Consider the following 21,026-nt stretch of genomic DNA (forward strand, 5'->3'; position numbering starts at 1 on the left):
TTTCCTAAAAAAGAGAAGAGGGAAAGGCAGGGCAGCGGCGGCGTCTCGCTGGGGAATGGCAGTAAATTCAGCTCCCTGAGTCAGTGTGTTGAAAGGAAATACCCACAGGCAACGGGGATGTGAGCAGCTTCACGGAGACTCCTCTGAATCCCTGCAGGAGACGCACAGGGAATGTGCAGGGTCTGTACACAGGGTTATTTTGGGGGAGGAAAAAAAAGGGAGCTCACCAAACCCCTCCCAATTTCCGGGTCTGTGCTGGTAATAGCAGCAACAAGTACAAAGCCTGCTTGGCTCCCAACTCCAAAGTTTCGCCCGAGCAGACTTTCTTATCGCTCTGCCTACAATGCGTGTGATACTTTATTAGCATCTTCCGCAGTAATCCCAGCAAAACTGAAGCAAAAAAAAGTGTCAGATCAAAAGGGGGAGCATGAAAGCGGGCGGCTAAGCAGGTTGCTGGGATGCTAATGATTGCTTCCCTCATTCTCTGAGTGTCACACACAACATCTCTAAGCCCGGCGCAGCGCGTAAGCCACACAAATAGCCATATTTGTTAACATTCATGTGACTCTTTCGTCTGAGCTGCATTTCCTTGAGTACACCACAATGAAGAGTTTCTTTTAATAGGGATCAACCGGGGAAAAACAACTGTGAGGGACTTTTCTCTCCCTCTCCCTCCTTCTCTCTCTCTCTCTCACTCCCTCTCTCACTCTCTCTAAACCTTTTACACTGCGGTTGAACAAGCCTCTGGATAAAGACTTTATCCAAAAACCCCCTCTTTAAAGTTATTTCAAATTTCTCTGCAAGGCTTTCAGAAATCTGTTTGTTTGAGGGCAGAATTAGATGTGACCGGCGTTTTATTGTGACATAAAACCATATTTCTTCCCTGGAAGATTAAAAAATAAAATCGGTTAATAAGAAAAGCTGTCAGCAACAGAAAATGGCTGACATAATCCGTTTATCCTCCGAGCAATAAAGATATTGGTCCTTGGGAGTCTATCCTCTCTCTCATGTTATTTCGCCCAAAACATTATCTTCCCAGCATTCTGATGGATTAAGAAGTCATATGGGAGATAGCAGGGAAATGACAGATACAAAAAAAATAATATCCTTTCATTTCCCCTCCTCCCCGCACTCCCTCTCTCTCTCTCCCTCTTTCTCTCTGGTTTTCTCCCCAGCCCCTCCTTCCCCTGCCTTCCTCTCTCTCTTCTTCAGTGTCCCCTTGGAAAAGTGGTCCACCTGCTTCTTCCCAGCATCCCAGCAGTCTGGGGAAGTCCCACGAGGCTGAATCCAGCCTGGAGAAGTGACAAAGGACTTCTCCTCATCCCCACTTGCACATGTGGATGCTCACGGCTCAGCACCATTCAATATCTTCATAGGAACTACCAAACCCCATCTGCTGACCGGCTCTTGGCCACCATCTCTGCATTTTTTTTTCACAATTCTTTGCCCCTGAGCAATTTGCTGGAGGAAGAGAGAGAAAATCTGCCACCAGGTTTGAGTGAAGCGACGCTGGGGTTCATTCTTGGGCTTTGGTGATGAAATCTATGGACGGGAGAGGGCTCTGGTCTTTGGAAAAGTCCTCGTCATATTCATGACAATCTTCATGCTCTGTCCTGGCAAAGCAGAGCCACCGTGGAGGTCATCTCCACACTACATGAGTGAGCAGTCCTGATGGCCTCATTCTTGGACTTACGGCAATGGTCTCTCTGTCTGCCTGTCCATCTCCAGAGGCCAGTGGAGGCAAAACCTGACCCAACGCTGAGCTCCAGGGACTCAAACACACGGCTTTGAACCTCAATACCTCCCAGCCCACTTGAGTAAATTTTGCATTTCCCCTTCTCTCAGAGACTGAGAAGCCCCCTCCAGCCCCCCAGCCCATGTCCCACCATGGCTCTTTTAGACCAGGGTTTGCTCCATCATCAGAACAAATGTCAGAAAGTGCTTTAGAGGTGCAGGGCCCAGGGCTGGGAAGGAGGTGAGATGTCATCTAATCCCTCCAGGAAGAGATCATGCAGGTCTAAAGCAACCCTGAAGGATGCTCATCTAACCTTTTCCTAAACACTGGAGACTCCACAGCCTCCTCAGGAAATTTATTCCAGTTCTTCACTACCCTTAGCACCAGAGTGTTTTTCTGAGCACCCGACTTAAATCTTCCATGCTGCAATTTAGGGCTCTTACTTCTCTTCCTATCCCCTGCAGATGTGAAGAACAATTTATTGTCTTTCTCTTTTCAGCAGCCTCTCAGCTAGCAGAAGGCTATCCGGAGAGGAAATGAGCTGGAGGAATGATCTCTTTCCCCACATCCTGTCTCCTTCTCCTCAAGAGGAGAGCCAGTCCTGACTCTTGCAGCTTTTCCTAAAAGGGAAGGTTTTCTAGATATACACCTCTCTTCTGTGCTGAGCAGAAGTGAGTTGACCCCCACCCAGCTCTATGTGCTGCTTCCTGCAGACTTGACTGGGGAAGATCTCAAGCCAAAATGCATTAAAATGGAGGTTATAGAGAAAAGAATATGCTGCTTGCTCTGACAAATTCCACCGAAATTTTCCTCTCTTTTCTATTCTCTTCAGCACTCTTGCATTTTGTGAACGTCTTTAATGCTTTCCCTCTGCTTTTCTTTGGCAGATTTTGTGTCATTTGGTGGATTATAAAGGATGCATTGTCATCTTTTTGCACGCTGCTTACCCAGCACTGGGGCTGGGTTATTCACCCATGAATGTTCCCAGATCTGTCCACCTGTCTCACACCCAGAGATGTCCTCCTCTTGCAAACTATGTTTTTGAATGAAAAATAGATATACTCATGATAAAAGGCAAAAGTTCAAGATCTGCTGTTTTACCAAAAGAATATAGTCAGTTGTGATGCCCATTAAGGTTGCAAAGGTGTAGCCTGGATCATGGGTACAGTTCTCCCATAGCACCGTGTCTCTCGAGGAAAGCAATTTGCTTTCTTCTGGCAGCACTCTCTTCCTTTTTGGAGAGAAGACCTCAAGCTGAAACTTGCTCCTCCTTAACTCCATCTACCACTTGTGTGCCAAACCCAGACACGATCAGGGGTTCAAAAGCATTGTTTCCGCTATTGGGCAAACTAAGCAACGAGGAGCATAGAGATCCTTCCCCAAAAGCTGGCAGATCATTGGAGGATTGTCAAGGGTGAAGAATCACCGTGCACAAATATATAAGAAAGGGAAAAAAAACAGAACAGCAGACATCTGCCTATCAGCACCAATTCAGGTAGCTCTCCTGGGAAGAGGTCGCACTGATTACCCAACAAACAGAGGCTGTTGGTGCAGGGATGGAAGGAGATGAGGATATTTACTTCTAGCTGAGCAAATTTGTCAACAGCCTGTAAAACACATGATTACTACGGAATTACATGTATTTACACTTGGTGCTTATTCTTATTCTTATTTAAAATATACATATTCTCTAGGGTTGGATTCCGATGAAAAGCAAGGATTAAAAATAAGAAACAAAATCAGGATTCAGTACAGCCGAACATAGCAAATATTAATGTAAGGGACAAGAATTAAATCAAGGTAGCATAACATTCAACAGGCTAAGATTCAGAGGGTAGAAGCCAAAATCATGGCCCTGAAGAGCCCTCAGATCTGTGTGCTCTTCAATCTGAACGGTTGAACACTCTCCAATCCTCCTTCACAGGTTATGGCTTCTAGATCCCCAATGGACCTCATTGGTCTAATTTTGGGTTGTGTGTAACTCCTAGATACACCACTTTACGTCTCCTGTCCCTTTCCTTCGTGTTACTGGATGACTGACAATGATACATTGACACCTTACTTCCCAAAATGTTCAGAAACCAATGGAAGCAAACTGTGTGAGTGCTTTGTCGTAGTAGAGATGAGAGGGAGAAGGCAGAAAGGCTTCATAAATTCAGGAGTACCAGTGTGCAGTGGGATGAATTCAGATGATGGCATCCTTATGGATGCTCCATGATTGAAAGCACTGTGATTCGGTGACATACCACCCCCTTTGGTACAACTGAAGAAGACAGCATGATTGGGAGAGTCAGATTTAGTATCAGGCTACCCCTCTGCGACTTTGCCTTTTGGGACATTGGACATCTCTTTCAGACACTGCTCAGCACAGTAGTGCCTGCAAACAGTCCCACCAAGACAAGACTACCCTGCTGGGAGGTGCTCTGAAGGCAAATGCTAGAAGACCAGCCCTGCCTAAAAGGTACCAGCAGAAGCAGATGTGTAAAGACTTGGAGATCGTGCAGAGACTCGGAGAGTAGACTGGTAATAACCCTGGCAGCACCAGCATCTCACAAACTGCACACTGGTTCCCAGTCTGCCACTATTGCCCCATCTCAGGCCATGGGTAGATGCTGTAAAGACTAGTTCTCAATCTCGCCCTTTCCCAAAGCTCCAAATAATTGGGCTAACCTGAAAATGGCCCTGACCTTCAGTATTTCCATCTCTGCTGATGGCTAACGGCACCCCACAACCGCAGAGCTGTTGGCACAGGCACAAGAGACAGCAAAGGAGAATGGAGAGGAGGAGACGCAGACGCACACTTACACACGCTCACAGGGATAAAAAGGATAACTGGATCCATGAAAATAAGCCAAGCACTGCCATCGTCGGTCTAAATGCAGATAAGTATTGTACTGAAAACAAAGATTACTTGTACTTTGTAGATAGAGACGTGTTTTGTTACAGGATGCTTTGTATGGAATTGGGTCACAGCAGAATATGAGCCAACTCCCCCTCCCGCCCGCCTCCTCCCAACCTCCCTCTCCGCCTGCCTATCCTTTGAATCTGGAGCCAAATCTCAAGGGTAACAGAGTAGAAATTGCTACAGTTTTGCCGTTTTCCCTTGGCTGGGATTTGCTTTTCATTCGTGGGGCAATACTCGTGCCTCTCTGCCATTCATCTATTAATTAATGTCATTGATTATTAGCTGCTCCCTCTCAGCCTTGTGTTTTCAAACCTCTGGAGGGAGAGGGGGAGGTGAGACGTATCCAAAGGATGCCCAATTCAAGTGACAAGGGAAGCACCAAAGCTTTGTTATCCTCCTTGCTAATCCCACCCCACTGCCATGTCCTCGTCCACTGTTGCACGTCCTCCACCGTCATATGTATGCTAGGCCCATCATGATGGTATGTGATCATCTTCTTCTACAAAGCAAAGCATCTGTTTTTGTCCTTTCAGCATTCTTTTGCTCAGAAAGAAAAGCCATATACCCACACCACTTATGGATCCTGCCACATGTCCTGCCATTTGCAGCTATTCCGGATGCAACTTCATTTCTTGGGCACTGCCTACTGCACGGCTGAAACTTATCCCAGAGTTCATATCCAAGATCTTGGACACTGAAAGTCCTTCGGTATCCCTAAGGCTTTTCTAGGACTCATTCAAGACATGACACCTGAGATCTAAGTATTCCCAGAAACCTGCCCCTTACATGCAAAACCCACTTCTTCCATATTTCCATAGTTTGGTTCTGGATGCCGGCAGTCCTTCAGAGAAAATTTGTTAGCTACAAAAACCACAGTAGAAAAATGATGCCCAAGACTAGAACTATCAGCACTCGAGATCTCTTGGGAATACAAAATATTTTGATTTCACAGAACACAAGGAAGTATTTTGCCTTAACGTGCATTGGATGCTCATTGGCATTGCTGTACTAGAATGTGAGTGCTGGTCACTGTGTAATCTACTCATAAGAAGCCAAAATTTCAATGGTACAAGGTGGCAATTCATAAAATCAGAGAATAGAATCACAGAATATCCCAAGTTAAAAGGGACCCAAAAGGATTATCGAGTCCAACTCCTGGACTTGATTCATGCATGCTTGCATTTGGTTGCATTTCCACCATTCTTGTGGTCCACTCTAAGCTAGATCTGCAGTTCAGACAGATGCCATCTAAACTAGACCAAGTCATGTAGCATCTCCAAGACTTCTCCCATATGTAGGAGGTGACTCCCAGGTCGCACCACCACCAACTCCCATGGCAACACCAAGGCTTGAGGCCTCATCCCACACTGCTGCAGAGCCAGGAGAGCCCTTTCCTGAAGGAGTAGGCACTTTGGGTGGGACAGCGCTAACCATCACTTTTGTAGGCCAAGATGGAAAGTCAATGAGTAGTGTGTTTAAAATCCACTGTGTTTTTAGCAGCTCATGTGACATATGGGCCAGTCTGGACCCTCCCCATCTCCACAGAAAAGCCAGATAGCAAAGATGTCCTTCCTTGAAGCTCCGAGGATTTAAAGAGTCACCCAAGCATTTTCTCAAAGGGTTTTCTTTTCCGCAGTGCTGAGTCAGGGCTCACTTCCCCCCGCCCACCGCAATTCACTCACGGCCAGATCCAGCCCCCACCAGAGCTGATGAATCCCACATCGAGGAGAGAGACGCCACGACGTGGTGCAGCATAAAGTTTTTATCTGTGCTGGTCGGGAATGAGGTGCATAACTCACCGGCGCCGTTGCCACTTGTGAGTAATGCGCCCATTCTGCACTCCAGCGGATAAAACCTTTACGGCCCAGCGCAGCACCGGGTATTACATCTAATATATGCACCACCATAATGACGAGCACTGAAAACCTGTTTTTTTAACCTGTTTTCTCCCCCTTCTTTCTCCTTCCAGCTCTTGAATACCCCTCCGTGTCTGCTTCGTGGTGCTTTGCTTCTGCTTTGTCAACCGCCTGGGGAACCTGCTCCATCGATATTCTGGACAAGGTTTTGATTTGGGGGAAAAAAAAAAATAATAATAAATAAAAAAAAAAAAAAACCCCACAGAGTGAGCGGCATAATTTAAAAATCAAAGAAATTCATTTCAGTAGTAAAAGGTTAACAGCCTTTAGGAGGAACACTTTTTAATCACCCACGTCTAGACTCTATCACTCGAATCACCGGCAGCAGGAGTGAAATATGGCTAAGCCCCCGTCACCAAACAGCACCTAAAGACTGTTGTATTTAATCATGTCTGTGCACTAGTTATGGATTTTCATTATGATTCCCGATGCTGTTGCGCTGTGTAAAATATTAATATCCATAGTAATGATGCATGAAGCTTGGAGTGTAATTTCTTCACTCTCCTTGTCTGATATTAAATTGTTACCACTTTATCATTTGTGTAGAACTGCACGTTTCAATTAATCTTTCCGTATCAGCAGCCCTGATTAATATAGATCATGATTCATAAGCTTATCGTCACTATAGTTTTAACAGATCATTTATAAAGATCTTAAATTTCAGGGCCTGGGAGGCGCAGCCACTCCGTCCAAGGCTTTTCTCCCTTCCTGCTCCAGCAGGTTTCTCCATTCAAACAACTAATTCCAGCAGAGAAAATTAGCCAGATAAAAATAAAGCGTGCCTGATTATTTCTCTGAACTTTACTGGGAGCTCCCGGTAAACTTTCTCCCTCTTTGCTTCGTAGAGTAGAATGTGCATGACTGGAGGCTCTCACCAGCTTTGGGCTTCCCCCCCGTGCCCAATCAACTGGTCGTGGTCTTCTCCATCCCCACGGAGAAGGTTGGTCACAGCGTGCACACGCATCAGCTCTCGTTGGACAAGGTGCAATGCAGGCGCTGCAGTGCACGGCACAGATGTTTGCCTTGAAAATGAATGGCTACACGCAGCAGCACCTGCTGAGCTGGGGATGGATAGGTAGCATCCCACTTGGGGGAGTGCCCATCTCTTTCGGGACACTGTTATAATCGTAGTAATGAAGAACAGCAACCAATTAGTCACTTTTTAGTGGATAGAGTTGGAAAAGACGCATTAGATAGTTTAAAACATCCATCAAAGGTCCCTGTCTGGCTTTCTGTACATTCTCCGGGGCTTTGTCAAGCGATCTTAAGTGTCTCAAATAATGGAGAGACTCAAGAGACTATTTAAAATCCTAATAGATGCTATTTTTTTCCTACTTATGTCTTTCCCTTCCCGACAGTCCCAGAATTCCTAGTTACAGCCCCCCGTTCAGATCTGCAAAGGACATGGGATCACACCAGGAGGAACAGCTCTGAGAACACCACTGGGGACCACCGTTAAGCCATAGCAGGGGCAGCAAAGGGGCATTTCAAATCTCTGCTGTTTTCTCCCTCGGTTCTGTGCCAGTGATGCCAGCCCTACGCTGAGCGCAACCAACCGCTGAGAGCATCGCTCCCAGAAGCCGAGCTGCCATCCTCCTCCATTCCCAGGGTAGGATGCTCTCCCTTCTGTCTCTCACCCCTCTCACGAAATGGGCACCATTTGGAAATGCGGTGATGTTTTATTAACCTCCTGCCCTACCTGACTAACAAGGGGAAGGCAAAAACCTCGGGAAGTATACAGCCGTATCTGAAATCTATACAGCAAGACAGATCTGGCTGGAGCAGTCTTTAGGGCATATATACATTACCAGGCTACAGTGAAATATGGCCTGAAATTTGTCTCCAAAGATGAGATAATGTAGCCACGTTAACAGCTGCAACTGTCACTTTCAAGTGAAGTAGTGGGTATTGTGTTGAGTACATTTGCAGGGCAATTTTCCAGTTGGAATAAAAGGCTTTCTGAGCTGAATTTTGCTTGGTTTTTATCCATCCATCTGAGGTTATTTTTATATATATATTATACAAATATTGACTGGTTCTGAGGGCAATAGAGGTAAAATATCGCACCAGGAAAGAAAACAGTTCCCAAGTCTCTCTCTATATATTTTGGCCTCGGCTATAGGCTCAGGGCAGTATATGCCATTTCTCCCCTCTGGGTATGAAATTTTACTGCTTTTGCTTCTTAGCTATTTTATTATCCCTTTGTATGTTTGTAAAGAAGAAAGAGATAGGGTAGTGCTGGACTTGGAGGCTTTTGCACAAAGCAATGTGCTTCAGGAGTTCTGCATGAAGCATGAATTTGCTCTGCCAGGATCTGTGCTTTGAATGTGCTGCATTAAATGCAGATAGATATCGTTCCCCGTGTTTCGTTTGGTTTTGTTTCTCCAAATACAAACATGATACAACGAATTGCCACAATGATTTGGCACAGGAGCTCCAGCAGAGATCAGGGCACCGCTGTCCCAAGCTCTCTGAAATACATTCTAGGTAGCTTAGGTAAGAGGCAATTTGTGCATGCTACAGAAAAGCTGTGGTGGTTTAAGGCAGTGCAGGCTTTTAGTGGCAGCACTGCAAACACTGCCAGATCTAACTGCTTGCCTCCCTTCTAGTTTTGTCACCGTGTTAATGTGTGGCATGGCAGAGGTGGACCCTTTGGATGCCCACTGGGTGCAACAAGAACGCCTCCTTATGAAATTTGTCTCATACAGCTCTCGTGGATGAGAACTCTGAAGATCCTAGCAGCAAATACAAGCACCATGGGAGGAGCATAGAATCATAAAGTCATGGAATCATTTAGGTTGGAAAAGACCCCTAAGATTCACCAAGTCCAACCCCAACCCACCCCACCATTCCCATTGACTATATCCCTCAGTGCCACATCTCCACAGCTCTGAACACCTCCAGGGACAGCGATTCTTCCAACTCCCATGTGAACGGAGGACCTTGGCACAGCAGCAGTGGGAGGGTGCAATGGTAGGAGAACCAGTAGACAGTTCCTCATCACTCTGGATTTGGGCTGTTTGAGACCCCGCAGATCCCCCCCATACTTGTTGTGGCCTTAGAGGAGGCAAAGCAGAGCACCTGGCTTGTGGGCCCCAAGAATCAGACACAGAGAATCCTTTTACCACCAGAGACACCATAGATTGGCCACTGCAGAGCTGCAGTGCAACGGCCACCCAAACCATGACCCCATAAAGAGATCAGTAATCCCACAGCAGTGCCGGTTATGGAGCAACCAGGGCATATCAAGAGAAAACAAATCACTGGTGGCACCTATAGCCACGTGCAAAAATTAGAGAGTCTGACTATAAGGTCACAATAAATCAGTGCGCTGACAAGGAGATCTACCCTTTGTCCAGGGCAGAAGATTTATCTGTGACCCTAGACAGGGGCATTTCTTTCCTGATTTGTTAAATGCTGAGAAGAAAATGGAGTTAGATCAGGTGCCTGATGAGTACCTGATTGCAGATGCCTGTGCCCAGCCCAACGCCTGCACTTTCTCCCCTGCACACACACACACACACACACACTCTTGTTTGCAGGATGCTGTAGTATTCTTAAAGAGAGTTCCTATTTCTCTTCCTGTGATGGACTGGCTTTTGCAGAACTATGTTTTGAGGTTTGTCTTCTTGATGACATTTTAACCAGAGGGTTCTTTGCCTCAAAATGCCGACCGGTCCAGAACATTGCCTATGTGCTGGGAAACCAATGGGATGGCCATTGGTGAGAGGGGGGCAGAGAAGGGGAGAGCCTGCACTGGCTCGTCCATCCAGGAAGTCCAGGCTGTCCACTTGAACAGACAAGCCACCAGGACATCACATTCACCCTGAAATGCTAAGCCACGTTTTCTCCTTCACCTCCGCAGCCAAACCCTACAGACACCCATGGCCTACCCATAAGGGAGTTATGGGTTCTGTTTATGAAAGCACTGAACTCAACTAAAACCATGCTGCCATCCCATTTACACAGCAACAAGCAACATAGACAGTGGCAGGCGCAAAAGGCACTGCAGGAAATAATCAAATAACTCACTTTGACATTGCTTTACAGGCCCTGAACTCATTCACCAAAGGTTTCGGTTCTCCATTTTTTCCCCTATCTCACCACTAAATTATTCCTTAACTGACTATTGTGGCGATTTGAGGAACTTTTGACATATAAATGCAAACATGCCCATAAATTTCACAGTAAAAACTTAACATGAGAAGCCTGCATAATCGCAAACAGTAAATATTTTGCTGTAGCAGTGGTTCATATGGGAAAAAATTAGCATTTCACTCTGGTTTGGCCCAAATGTTTTGATTTCCTTGGAGGTCGTCGGGAGTTGGTTTTTTTGGTTTGGTCTCCTGTAATATAAATAATAGTGTAGCCAGATGCTGGGTATGTAAACACACGGCTGATGAGCAAAGGGATGTGAAGGATAACGTTCATCATCTTTACAACACTGGGAAACAAGGCTACTGTTTTTTAAGTGTATAGAATGCATAGAATAAACCAAACATCAAAACCTAGCGGGGTCATAGTCTGCCTATGATCATGGGAATGGTGTGGAGTGACTGGTGTAGCTTGTCTGCAACATCATCTCACAATCTTGAGCTTTCCTGTACGTGTATCTTGCACTATTTTTATGGTCCTCAGTTTCATGGACCAAATCAGGTCCACCGAATTGAGGACAGAATTTGACCTTGGATTTTGATTTGTGTCTTGCCACAGCTCCATCTGAATTTATTGGAAGAAGGAGGTTCAGCTCCTCCTAACTGGGACCACAGATGTCTCTGCTGGGAGTTCAGCAACTCCAGAAAGTGCAAAGATTCTGCAAGGATTCATTTGGAAAATTGATTATCTTCTCACCTGAGATAAACTCTTTTTTCTATGATCACATTTACCATATCTGAATAATCTTACCTCCGAACCGTGAATAAGAACTGATCACGTTGCTAAATACACTGTGTTAAACATTTATCACTTTCACGTGAATCTAAATTCAAGACATTTAATAGTATCACAAGCAATTTGGGTTGATTCCTATTGTCCCTTAAGAGCCTTCCAGACTTTAGTGTATTTTAACTGTGACAGCGGTATATAATCAATATCTGTTTGCAGGATGTCCATAGTTATGTAGGAGAAAATTCCCATCACCCTCTTCTCCAAGAAAATTTGCATGGAGTTTCACATTTCTGTTCCATTGGTGCCACCTATTGGTAAGTGCATATGTCAAACCAAGAAAACAGTCATTTCCTTTGAGGAGCTGTGGCAAGGGCTTGGACCTCTCACCAAAGACATGTAGCTACAGTCATGATGTAGGCATCATCTAGGACCATTTTGAAGGCAAACTCCCTGAACCCATTGAGGCATTCAGCTCCACTGACCATTTTCCAGCCAGGTCAGCTCATGACCCAATGAATAAAGAGCTTGCTGCTCCTGAGTTTATCAGGAAGCCCTACTGTTGGCCGCTACTTTTTCTACCTGGGATTAGAGAAGATTTTGGTCCATCCCATAAAGGTGGTTGTTCTCCATTGCAGCCTGTCCAATTTTGAATGGATCAGACCTTCACAAAGATCTCCTTGCCTTCAGGTTTGGCTCCACATGACTCAGCCAGCAAAGTGCCAGCATGGTGTTCACAGTCCTGGGCACCCATCCCAGCTGCCAAAGGGAATTAGTTAATACCATCTTCAGCAGAGGGTAAAAACCCTGTCCTATGCAAGGGACTGATCTCTCTGTTGAGCAGTTACTGCTTCCTCTATTGCCCATCCTCCTCAGCTGGACAGAACAAAAGAAGGGAGAGAAGAGGAAAGTTCCCATTTATTATTATTTAATACCAATTTATGTAGGTCAGTAGCTAATGAAGATTACCCACTTCTCAGGTGAGACCTATCGAGCATCCCTGATAAAGAATACAGCAGTCAGCTGAAGTCTGACAGAGTTTTGAGAGGCAGAAAACCAGCTCACAGTACTTCTCTACACAATTAGGCTTTGAAATGATTACAAGCTCCACTCCAGAAGGCATCAGGAATTGCCTGAAGACACTGACAAGCTCTAGACTGTGGCTTTGTGCCAAACTACCCTACAGTTTGACCAAAGCATTTTTTTTCCCTGGTACCCAAGATATCCCAGCTTGTTGAGGAGGTGTTGACAAGAGAGTGAGAGCAGATGAACTGGGTAACCTCAGGAAAGCCCGAGTCCTGCACCCAGCAGACTTGAACAGCAGGACTGGGTGTGCAAGGAAGCATTTCCTCATGCAACCGAGGGATGCTGTTGGGAGCATTCCACTTAGCACCCCAGCTAGCAGCAGGCAGCCAGCGGAACCCAAGCTGCACCAGTCTAATGCCAAAAACCTATGGATAAGTCAGGACGAATCCTGCTGGAAGCCCACTTTCTCTGAATTCCCATGCTACAAATAATTAAAGAAATATCATTTTCGCTATAAGGTGGAGCCAACCCAGCAAAGTGCCACCCAACTCTGTGCTCACCTCTATGCCACTCTTACCAGAATGTACCAGTCCTCCCAGAGCCCCCAGTCTCTGATCCCAACGCAGCCTTCCTGTCCCTTACACTTTCATTTCTGTTTCTTTACATCTTTATTAAACTGTATAGCCACTTTGATAGGAAAATTGAAAAGAAAAAGATATGAGGAACAACAAAAAAGCCGTAATTATGAAGATTCAATTTAATTTTAAAGGTTGTGGAAGGAGGAAAAAAAAAAAAAAGAAGCAGGAGAAGAAGAAACCAAATTAATTTAGCAGGAAAGCATTGCATGAAATATTGTTGGAGTTTAATAACCATGCAAAGACAGATGATATGTGTGGAAAAATTAGTTGTAGGACCTCATAATAGTCTATTAATATTTTCTACAGGCGCAGAAACCCTTTGCTGAATGATTGTAACAAAGTAATCTTTTTTTTTTTTTTTTTTTTTTAAGACATTAAAAAATATCTTCAAAAGGAGAAGACGGCAGCAGTGTACATACTGTACAGAATGGAGACCCCAGAGAGGCACGTTAGATCTCAGGCTAGATCCAGCACAGGCATCTCTGCTCTGCCAAGATGCAAAGGCTCCTTGCTGTGGGCAACTGTCCCAAGTGGAAGGATGACATCCTTTGACCAATCCCTACTTCCACAGCAGGCTTTTAGTCACTAATAATAGTTATGATAATAAAATACCACCTTTTGCACAGATGGGCCTGCCAGACCAGCCATGCCAGCCTACCCAACTGTGAGTTCGTGCTGTCAGGGTAAAGCACTGCCATGTTTGGCTCCCTAATGAGATGAAGCCCAGTGGAGCAGATGGATCTCTGTCAGTCACTTGGTGGCCCATGGGAATGAAGCAGCACCCTGAGGCTCTGCACGAGCACTAGGTTGATCTTCTACCTCTTACCCCTGCAAAGCAGTGGCCAGGCTTGCAGCCAATTACAATTGGTCTATTTTGTCATCATGATGCGATAGCAGTGGGCACTAAACAGTATTTTTTTCTGCATCAGGTAACCTACAGGAACTGAAGGAGCAAGAACCGTTCTCAAGGGAGCCCCAGAGATCAAACGTAACAATGGAGTCATCACTGAGCCTGGGGTGGTCTTGAATTTCAGTTGATTCCAGCAGGAAGGGAGCAATAAGATCCCCACCACAGTGGAAGGCTGGAAACTTGGCACTAACACCAAGGTGGGGCATTTTTGCAAGATGGACAGAGCTTACACCTGGAAGGCCCACAGCTGACAGAAAAAAAATCACAGCCAGCATCTGGTTCCCAAGGATGCATTTGTAACTTACTGGTCTCAAGGACTCTGCATATGAAGCCCCAAAGCTCCTGCACAGTACTGCCAGACACACAAGGACAAAAAACACCCAGCATTAAACCCTAATGCCCCAGCCTTGTCGTTGTGCCATCAGGGATGTCTTCAACATCAGCATTAACAGCCAACCCAAGTGAAACATCACAGCTGCACCAAGACAAGGAGTGGGCATGGGAGTGAGGGAGGAGACCCGTCTGTCTATGGGCAGTTTCACTTGGCCCCTTGAAAGGATGTATTTCCTTGGTCCTAAATGGGATTTGCTTTAGCTCCAGACGAAACCCTTAGGATCCTGCAAACTCAACTAGGTCAGTCCTGCAAAGAGAGGGGAAAAACAAACAAACAAAAACCCACACAGAATGAAATAAAAAAAATGAAATGCTGAATAAAACTAAATAAAAATGAAATAATAAAACAAACCCAGGACAAAGCCGGACTGCAATTCCTCATTCAGCTTCCCCTTTTTCCTATTTTAATCTGTATAGTACCATCCAGTTCCAGCCTCCCCCTTCCCCCTTTTTTTTTTTTAAATGCAGTCTAATCCTGAGTGTGAACTGATGTAGTTTGTGTGTTAGGGGGGAAAAAATCTCTCTCTCTTTCTGCCTTTTTTTTCCCTTCTTCTTTCCTTGGCCCAGTTCATTATTTTTCTTTCTTGTCACTCAGTGTGATAGGTTGAACAGAAGTGCACAGATGAGCACTGAAAACGGTGTCACAAGGCCTTAATCTAGTCTTTAATGCCTGACTTCAGAGATGTCATTTATCTTCTAACTGCAGCAGGCTTCCACCAACTTTATCTCTAATAATATATTGATGGATTAAAAGGGTCGGGCAGGAGACCGGGCTGGAAAAATTGCTTATTGACATCAAAATACAGTGCCCTCAACCTGATAAACATGGAGGGGCTCGTGTATCTCCTAGAATAGTTGGCGTTGCTATAATTTTTTTTTCCTAGCATGTTTCTCCCAGGTTCACGGGGTGGTCTGGTAAAATAAACAAACAGAACAAATAAATAGGAAATACAGTTTCTACATTGACACAGCCGAGTGGAAGCCCAGCTATTTCTGTAATAGTTTTTTAATGATAGCACCAGGCACCGCTATTTTATTGCGCCCTGCCAGCTGCATCCTGAAGTGATGTGGGAGGGAGAGCTGCCATTGTTTTAGGGGTTGGGGGCATAAGGACACGTGTGATGCTAACACAGCCCCTGTCAGTGCGTTTCAGGAGGCTGTTCCTCTCCCCAGTGGTGTAAAAGCAGGGAGCTGCCTCGCAATCTTTACGGCTGAAATTCATCCCTCGCCGCACCTGAACTCATGCAAGGAGAATTAAAGGGAGGGGAAGGACTGGCTGCCATGCAGAGCACTGGCAGAAATGCTGCCCCAACCTGCACTCTCTGCTGTAAACCCAGAGGAAGGAGCTGCCTTGTCAACACTGCAGGAGCAAAACCCCAAAATTCAGGATCCCATCCCCTCTCTGCCAAGGCAACAGAAAGGCTCCTCATTGTGTTGCACGTTTCTACTTATCCTGCTGGTGGGGATGTACTTGTTTCAGGTATACCTGCACAGAGTGTGAGGTGGTCTCTTGGTTGGAGCAATGGGGTAGAGTGGTTAATTCCCCAATCCAATGGTCTCTTGCATGGGAAGAGATCTGCCATGTCTCCAGGTACCTGCTGCACAGTTCCTCCTTCTGGTACCAAAGCCAAGGAGAAGGAGCATGGTAGCTATGGGACTTGGCCACTAGCAGGAATATCCATTACATCCCAGCTAATCTACTGTCAGTCCCACTGCAGTAGCAAATGGTCATTGCTGCCTGAAGTCTTTGTGACCGCTGGGATCTGGGCTTGGGGCAGGTTTATCCAATGTCCACAGCAGCTCACAAAAGATTAAAAGGGGCAGACAATAGGACAGAAAAGACAGCGAGAAGCAGGAGTTTCACGTTACTCTTTTTCAGACTGTTTGGCTTCTTGGGAAGAAGCTTTTCTTGGCAATTCTGCAACCAAGTGGGAACCCTTCAGTTACACATCACCATGCAGAACTGGCTGGGGAAGGCAGACACTTGGCACTGCTAGGAACAGAACGTGAAAACATGCACTTTGCAGTGGGTTGAGGAGGTTCAGGCATTTGTTGGGACAAACACTGCACCATGGAGAACATGTAGAGCCTGCCCCTTCTTGAGTCCATTGCAAAGTGGCTTCCCTTCCTCTCCTGCTAATCACTCTTGTTGCAAAAGGACATAACTAAAAATCACGGAACTTCATCCTGAGTGAAGTCCCAACATTTTGAGTCGGATTTAGACCAAAACCAGACTGAATGGCAAAACCCTGAAGCCTCCTCTTGGAAGAAGTTCAGAAAAAAAAACACATTGATTCAGAAGCGTCATACAGAAGTCTCTCTAATTCCTAAACAGGACGTGGCATTTTGACCTGGCGATCCTGCTCCTTTCCAGCCTATGCCATAGCTGCCTCCCACATTCACCCATCTGCTTCCTCCATTATGGCTCAGCTCTGTTCACTCCAAAACACCACCTGCCAGGCACAGTGGATGATGCATCCCTCTAACCAACTGCACAGGCTTCCTGGGAAGCCCACAAGCCACCGAGACAGATGCAGAGATAAAGCTTGTCACCAAAGAGAGCATTTCATTTCATTTCCCTGGAAAGAAATTCCATGAAAATCAATCTTCCCACAGAAAATGTTGATTCTTGGCAAAACATCTTTTTGTGATCGGGAATGGCCTCAACTCAAAAAATATCTGAGCAGCCATGGTTACAAAAGAGCTACGTTTCATTCCCACTCGCATTGAGAAGGATTTTATGTGAAGGCAAGCTCAACAGCCCTTAAAGAGGTGGTAAAGTCGTGAATTTCACCATCACAAGCGCTCTTAATTATCAACAGCTCAGACCGCTTTGATTATGCCCCAAAACTCAAGCTAGGTGGTTTGGAGCAGTGTCAGACGGCCCAGCACAGGCCGTGCTTCCCACTGAAGTGGTCCTTAGCCCACAAGAGATGGGTTCACTAGAACTAACAAGCTTACACAACTCGAAAGCCTTGTCTTTCCCTGACAGCTGGAAATGACACCACAGCACATCCAACAGGCAATCCAACAGCAAAGACCTCCTGCAAGTGAAGATCAGCAAGCTGGGCAGATGAGCTCTGGAAGACCCATAGGGTTCCCAAATGGGAAACGGTGGATAAAAAACACCAATGCAAAACTAAAAGGAAGTGGGAAGACCAGGAAAAGTTAGCCAGATGGCCTCAGATGAGCAACTAAGTCACCAATTTGCTAATGAGCACTGCTCTGGGAGCAAGCGGTGGAACATCACACGGTCCAGCATTCCAGATCCTTGGATGGGAATGACTGGCAGGCACCATTACCCCACAGAGCATTGAGATCACCCTTCTGAAATTTACCCACTGAAACACTGAGTTTGTCAGCTCAATTCATCAGCTGAAATACCTCAGGCTTCTGGGAAGCTGCCTCTGGCCTACCACGTAATGGCAAGAACAACTCTGATTTTTTTTGGCATGCGGAACTAAAGCAGCTCCACCACTTTCCCAGCACCTGCCACTCACTCCTGGCTGCATTTTATCTGTGCACCATGTTGTAATTTCACTGTGGTAAGGACTAACACAACGCATTTTTGTCATAGGTAGCTAAAATGACAAACTGTGAGGACTGTTACATTTGCCATATAAATTGAATAAATTACTGTGGTTAAAAATAGTGATTTAATACCCATATTCTGTTAAGGGAAAAAAGAAAACAGGTTTGTTTGTTTGTTTTTTTTTGCAAGTGCTATTCTTTCCATGCTTCTTTTTTCAGATTCCTTGGCAAGCAGAGAAATATCCCAAAAATGAGACATTTTCTTCATTAAAATAGAATTCTCTGCAGGTTTTTGCACAACTTTGTTTCTTTCCCATTAAATTCCCTGGAAGGCTTCATAGTGACATAACTAGAGCAAAGTTTGGCCAGCACCACTCTTCCCTGAGACGTTTCACAAATCAACTTTTCCCAGTCCTCCCTCTGAATTCCCCATTCCTTTCTGAATTTCCAGCTCATCACTTGTCACTCCTTAAATATAAAGTGGGGCTGGATTTCTCACTCCAGATCCACAAGTTGCACCATTTATAAGACCAATGGGTGCGACCAATGGGTTGCACATCAAGGGTCAATGTTGAGATACGTCCTGCATCGAGACCTGCTCCTTCCACCCAAACATGCTGTAGCATTGCTGCTGTGCTCAAATAGAAATGATGTCAGGAAATAATGATAATTCACTACAGAGCAACTGCCTATGAACTAAACCATGGCAAATTCCTACCAGCATCCACTGGACTGTGGCTTTCTCCTCAAGGCTCAAGAGTTCTTCATGGCTCGTTAACCTGCTTCACATGGGAGCGATTTCACCATCTGGTGAACTCTTGCCAGATGGCAATTACCTGGGTTCACCATTTAAGATGGAAAATGCATATCACACCTGGCTATTTTCACCCACTGGTTTGCTCATTACTCTCCAGAAGCCATCAACAGTGGATTGATGAGCAAGTCCTCAAAAGGCACGGGCGAGCACATTTGCTTGTTACAGTACTGCATCCTGATTCTTCCAAGCTGCTTTCTCCCTCAAACTGCCTTTCCCACAAAGAATGGTACTGTCAAAACCCTCATTATTTTATAACTCCTATGCCCCTCTTCTCACCTTGTTAAACACTGCGGGAGCAAAGGAGTTCAGTAGCTCTACCATTTTAGCAACACCATTGATTTTGTCTCCCTCTTCATTTATTAATGGAACTACTTTCTCTCTAGTATTCCCTTTTCCCTGATATAATTGTAAGAGCTCTTTTTATTCCCCTTAAGCCTTTCTGCTCTCTGAGCTGGCCTTATCTTTTCCCTGCAAGCCATAACTGACTGTATATTCTTGTTTAGTTCTCTTCCCCTTCTCCATTTTTCACTATAGGTTCTTTCTTTACACTCCTATCTTTCACTGGTGCTTTGTTATGCCACATTGGATGCTACTTGTCCTTCCATTTATTTCAACTGGAGCTGTGGCGTGCTCAACTCTATGGGGCTATTCTGGTATTTCTGGTCTTTTCACAGCCCTCTGGATTGAACACATCTCCTGATTTAGCCCTATGAAGGTCATGGCCAGCAGTGCATGGAGGCACTGGATGAGGGCAGGCTAGGATGGAGCTATCACAACACAGCAAAATCCCACACCTTGTAACCACAGCATCACAGGCCCAACCCGCTGGTCAAAAACCCATCCTTCCAACATCTATGCTGTTAGATGAGTTATTCTTAACACCCAAATGCACAGAAGTTCCTCTTTCCCCTCCACCTGGGTATACTTCAATAACGCTAGCACCAAAATTAACATCAGGATCTAGCAGGAACTGAAACGCCTCCCCCAAATCACAAATCCTTTTCTTTCTGCTTTCATTTTAGAGTTAGATCTTGCTTCTTAATCCAAGGTTACACCATTTCCAGCAAGTAAACTCACAGTGTGGTTTCAGTTGTGAAGGAATTAGAGCCTGGAACAGTTGCAGGGAAACAAAAGATTGGATAGACTTCACTTCTGTGAAGTTTCTGATCTGGATTTTACAATGTGAGCACTGCAGTACTGGCAGGTTAGACCAAAGGATTCAGGAGCTATCTTAGTTCTAGGCAGCTCTCCAAGTCTCTTGTTGTTGTTTTTTTTTTTTTGTTGATTTTCTTTTTGTTTTGTTTTTAAGGGGAATATCTTCATTCCAAATATATAATGGTTTAAACAAAAAAAAAGAAAAAATTACTTCTTTCAGTGAATCATTACTTCACCTGGAAAAAAAACAAAGCATTTCATTTTTATAATAAGAAAACACATTGTAATGCTATAACGTGATGGAAAGCATAGCAATAACAGCACAGTAGCAAAGAGCCAGGTTACAGAAGGTGAGGATAAGCCCAAATGCAGCAACCATGGACACATAGACAAAAGAATGAAAAACCACTCACCCTCAGAAGACACCAGGTACAACAAGAATCTCCAGCAAACTTCTCTCGCCTCCACTGCCAACCCTTAAATGAGGTCTGGGAAGGGCTGGATCCTGTTCCACCCTTCCAGTCACTCAGGTACACTGCATGCACCTGAGCTCCCCTGGGTTGGCCCTGCCTTCCACCAGGTGCTCAATCACTGCTTCAGGCCGTGACTTAGCATTTCCATTATATAAATACTTCAATTCCACAAGATTTACAGTATGTTCAGATGAAGATCTTCCCTGAAATTGTAACAAATTCACACAATTCTCTTGCTCACTTGGAACCTATATTTTTCTATACAAGAAGAGAAACAAGAAATATCAGAAGACAGAGAACAATACGTAGAAGACTTATGGAAAGGGGAAGGGATAGATTTTTGTCCTGGTAAATCACAGAATCACAGAATGGTTTGGGTGGAAAGGGACCTTGCTGTTCCAGTCTTTGCCTTGGGCTGGTTGCCCCCCATCAACTCAGGCTTCCCAGGGCCCCATCCAGCCTGATATTGAGCAACTCCAGAGATGGAGCACCCAGAGGTGCACCTACAGAGCAACAATGCCAGCACCTCACCATCCTCTGAGTGAAGAATTTCTTCCTAACATCTAACCCAAATCTCCCCTCTTTTAATTTAAAACCACTCCTCCTTGTCCTATCACTATTAGACCATGATGGTGATGGGAAG

At 45.2% G+C, this 21,026-nt stretch overlaps 1 long non-coding RNA gene across 4 annotated transcripts in view; it reads right to left on the minus strand.

The window, feature by feature from the left end:
• Positions 1-20,583, minus strand: part of LOC128082163 (uncharacterized) — a 100,681-nt gene extending 80,098 nt beyond the window's left edge. For all 4 annotated transcript variants that reach the window (XR_008207569.1, XR_008207571.1, XR_008207570.1 and 1 more), the window contains exon 1: positions 20,324-20,583. This is a non-coding gene — a long non-coding RNA (uncharacterized LOC128082163). The remainder of the gene's footprint in view (positions 1-20,323) is intronic.
• Between the last annotated feature and the right edge of the window lie 443 nt (positions 20,584-21,026).

This window comes from Tympanuchus pallidicinctus, unplaced genomic scaffold, assembly GCF_026119805.1.
Source record: "Tympanuchus pallidicinctus isolate F22 unplaced genomic scaffold, pur_lepc_1.0 scaffold22, whole genome shotgun sequence".
NCBI classification, from domain to species: domain Eukaryota; kingdom Metazoa; phylum Chordata; class Aves; order Galliformes; family Phasianidae; genus Tympanuchus; species Tympanuchus pallidicinctus.